Source organism: Pongo pygmaeus, chromosome 9, assembly GCF_028885625.2.
Source record: "Pongo pygmaeus isolate AG05252 chromosome 9, NHGRI_mPonPyg2-v2.0_pri, whole genome shotgun sequence".
Taxonomy (NCBI): domain Eukaryota; kingdom Metazoa; phylum Chordata; class Mammalia; order Primates; family Hominidae; genus Pongo; species Pongo pygmaeus.
The window spans coordinates 71960913-71965585 of record NC_072382.2 but is presented as its reverse complement, the minus strand read 5'-3'; the positions used below and the strand labels follow the sequence as shown (position 1 = coordinate 71965585).

General features: G+C 40.6%; 1 pseudogene; it reads right to left on the bottom strand.

Moving 5' to 3' along the window:
* Positions 1-275: 275 nt before the first annotated feature.
* LOC129007791 (olfactory receptor 52M1-like) lies at positions 276-1227 on the bottom strand (annotated as a pseudogene).
* Positions 1228-4673: the final 3446 nt, after the last annotated feature.

The following is a 4673-nucleotide window of genomic DNA, read 5'->3' as shown; positions in this document are numbered from 1 at the left end:
CCATGATCAAACAGAGTAGACTTTAGGATTGCTCTTAGACTCTTATCCTCAAAATTCAGGTAGGACCCAGACATTTCATGGGCTTCCCCAGTCAGAGCTTTGTCCTGTCATGACTAAGTATTTATATGCCCTGTAAGAAAAGATAGCTATTGAGTACTGAGCTTAATACCTGGGTGATGAAATGATCTGTACAACATATCCCTGTGACATGAGTTTACCTATGTAACAAACCTTTACATTTACCTCTGAACCTAAAATAAAAAGATACAGAACAGTCACCTGGTTTGAGTCCTTGCCTTAATATGGAGAAGAGTCTCTCGGATCTGCTTGGTGTGGACAGCATAGACAATTGGGTTGAGGATAGGTGGGATGAGGAGGTAAAGGTTGGCCAAAAGGATATGGATTATGGGGAGGCACACTATGGCCAAAGTGGCGTGTGAGAAAGGAAACAGCAATGGGGATGTAGAAGATGAGGATGGCACAGATGTGAGAGCCACATGTCCCTAAGGTTTTAAGCCTGGCTTCAGAGGTGGCCAAGCCCATTACAGCCCTGAAAATCATCACATAGGAGGCAGTGATGGCCAATGAATCCAGGAGTAATACCAGGAAGCCAATCCCCATTCCATATAAGTTGTTGACCTTTGTGTCACCACATGCCAAGGTGACCACAGCCATGTGCTCACAGTAGGAATGGGCAATGATTTGGGTCTGGTAAAGGGGCAACTTCAGGCAAATCATTAGGGGCAGAGGTCCAATGTAGATTACCCCCCGGAGGAGGGCAGCCAGCCCCAAACGACCCACCACAGCATGGATGAACAACAAGGTATGATGCAGTGGGTCACAGATGGCCATATAGTGATCAAAAGCCATGGCAAGGAAGATGCCTGACTCAACAGTGGCAAAGCAATGAATGAAGAACATCTGGGCCAAACAGGCATTCACACCAATGTTGTGGGCACCAAACCAGAAGATGGCCAGTAGTTTGGGCATGGAAGAGGTTGAAAGGACCAAGTCAATGACAGCCAACATGCACAAGAAGAAGTACATGGGCTGGTGCAGGCTGTGCTCCATCCTTACCACTGCCAGGATGGTTATGTTCCCCAGCACAGCTACCAGGTACATGGAGCCAAAGGAGACAGAGAGCCAGATGTGCAGGGACTCCAGGCCAGGGATGCCAGTGAGCCGGAAAGAGGTAGGCACAGAGCAGGCATTATTAGGGGTTAACATATTCAGGGATCTGGGCTATCCAGGAGACAGGAGCTCTTAGTTTTAGATTTTTACTCTTGTGAGTGATACTGCTTCAGGAACTGTAGACTAGATTTTCATTTCCAACCAGGGTGACTGGTGGTGCCTATAATAAAGAAGAATTCTGAATACCAACTTGAAAAAAAATCAGTTCATATTTTATAAAATAAATTATCTGTAATGATACCTACTGTTAATGATCCGTAATTATGCTCATGATTTTTACTAAATCGCCCTGCCACACTGTGAAAATCCCCAACACTATGCATCCCCTTTCAACTCATAATTTTACTCTAAGGAACTTTTTCTGAAGGAAACAAAATACAAGAGTTCTACGTGTAATAGTTAAATGTAAATCCATGTAACATGTTTAGCTGGTGCCTGCATATGCTTCTCTTATCACTGATCAATAGCAACACTAATAACATACTGATTAGATGTTTGCAACTAATTTTTACTAATGAAAAGTTGGAATAATGTGCTCACACATAAAGCATTGTTTAAATTCTAGTACCTCCATTCAGTGAATTAGATTATATTGATATTTTTAAAGATAAGCACTTCCTGGTATAATGTTCACATCATAGTATAATAAGTCAGGGAATAGCAGGAGGCAGATTAAACTATGGTTTAGTTGTATTAAAGTATGCATGTGAGAGAGAAACACACACCCTTAAATAGAAAAGGGAAGGTTTGGACCTAGCTTTTGTCTGTTGATTTTGGGTGGATGAGATTTGTGCTTTTTTATATTATGCCTTTAAAAATTATCAACAGCTTTAAAAATAAAGTTATAAAATATCAAAACCTGCTAAAAATATAAAGAGAAAATTTGCTATGGTAAATGTACTAAGGAAGCACATTACCTTTTCTCTGAATGGGTTTAACATTGGTTTGTTCAGATTGTCAAATCTAGTTGATCAAAGATATTTAGCATAGGACCCACTTTTTTTTTTTTTGAGACAGTCTTGCTCTGTCAGCAAGCCAGAGTGCAGTAGCGTGATCTTGGCTCGCTGCAACCTCCGCCTCCTGGGTTAAAGTGATTCTCTTGCCTCAACCTCCCAAGTAGCTGGGACTACAGGCACATGCCACCACACCCAGTTAACTTTTATATTTTCAGTAAAGATGGGGTTTTACCATGTTGGCCAGATGGTCTTGATCTCTTGACCTCATGATCCACTCACATTTAAAGTTGCCCAGACTTGATGGTTAAACAAAATGAAAATATATGAGTTTTTAAGAAATGTTTACTCTAAGGACAGGGTCTATTAAGTTTTCCTGGCAAGAATTTTGATATCACCTATAATTTGAGATAATAGAAGAAATACATCTTTGGGCAACTTTTACTAGATATTGCCCATCTAATAGGGATTTAAAAAGAATGGACTGATATAAGACAGTCAGCAAGACACTTCTGCCCAACCACATCCTTCTTGGCCTCCTTGTGAGGAGACAGGAAGATCACTTTATAAAAATCCTTGTCTATTTTTTTGCCCTCTGTCCTTTAGATGCTTCTAAAAGTCTAGCGAGGAATCCTATTGTTCACATCCTCAGGGGTCAGAATCAGAGGGTCTGACATGTCCTCTGTCTCAGGCCTGCCCTCCTGACCATTCTTACCATTAGTCAGCAAGTCTCATGACACCATACATTTTTGCTAAGTTTCACCACTTGTTTGGTTTTTACCTAGGGAAAATTTTATATGCTTTGAGGCCCTTATCCCAGATCACCCTTCTTTGGTATCTCCAGTCTATACCAGAGTGGGTGGGTAAGGGGGAAGAGACGCCATGGTCACCACATTCCCCCAAATTGTCTCAAACAAGGCCATGCACATTTCAATTTATCTAAAATGTAAACAGCAATTATACTTCCGTAGCAAATAAGCATAAGAAACATTCCTGTGCAGACTCATGGCTCCTTAATTCAGGCTCCAACATTCAATTTATCCTTTTATGAGTTAACATTTGGTCAGGCATTGACTGAGTGCTAAATAGAAATATGAAAATTTTGTGAACTTAATGGTTCATGAGTGTTTCCATGTTAACTGATCCTTTAGTGACTCTAATTCAATACGTAAATAAGTTATAATGCATGTAAAGTCATTTCCTCTGGGTTCAAAAGTAAGGTTGCTCTGGATAAGATGGGAAAGAAAAGGAAGTCCTGGAAGGCAGCCCCACACAGCTGCTCAGGGCACTGCGCTTGCCACTAACAAGCCAGATTTCCCTTCCAGACCTTCATCTTACCTTGGCAAATTGCTTAACCTATTGAAGCCTCCCTTTTATTTATATGTGAAGTGGGGAGAATATTGCAAAGGATAAGTATATAGAACAAATGAGATGAATGCGAAGCTCTTGGCACATGACAGCAGCTGCCATTCCCTGAATTCTTGCTGTTTAATATGGGAATAGACTAAAATTTACATTTTATACATTGGAGTGATTTCCTTGTGTTTGTTACATAGGACATCTTACATAGGACATCTTAGATTAGAAGATGTTGCAAAAGTGTAGGAATTGTATGGATGGAACAGGGATCCAAGATGAACATTAGTCAATGTAAAATTTTATATATAAAATGAGAATACCTAACATCTTCTCTAAAATTATGGTGGACCATCATCCTAAAGCAGAAAAGAACCCACTCAATGTGAGGGTAAGTCAACACAGTGGCTACTCATCACAAAAAGTGTCCAGAGAAAGCTGGGACAAGAGAAAGTTGAACATACTGTTATTGTGTGTGAGTGTGTGTGTGTGTGTGTGTGTGTGTGTATATATATATATATAGCTTATTGGCATCTTAAATGGTGGTCTGAACTGAAATATTTTCTGTGTCAGCCCACTTGAAGGCATCCTTACCTGGACACTGGTGACATGCCCACAAACCCTGGGAGAGGCATTCTGACGGTGAGTCCAAGGATTTTGAAAGATTGTTATGGTGACAAGCACGGATTAGATTAAGTTCAAATACTAACTCTACTGTTTCTGGCTCTGTGACATTAGGCAATGTAAAGTATTTATTTTGTTTTCTGGTCTGTATAATACAGGGCAGCAATAGCTACCTTGGAGTTGCTTCATGTATTAAATGAGCTGTTTGTAAATGTGTGTATGTATATACAGAGAAAGCCGAGGTTTATGATGCCTGGCTTCTGAATGGGTGCTGTCTTCTTACCTGCTCTTCCTCTCTGGTCTTTGATCCCTTCCCACAGGATACAGACAGAGTGCTATTTCATATGACTATTTTTTCCCATGGTTGTGATTAGCCTCTTTAATGTGGATGCAATCAATTGAAGAGACTTGCCAATAGTGTGAGAATGAGGTCAGGAGAGAAGGCTGCCTTACTGTGAAGCAGAAGGACAAGACTGATCAGGCTGGAATAGTCCAATCTTTTCTCTCCTGTTCTGAAGAAGTACTAGGCAACAAAGCCTTCTACCCTGG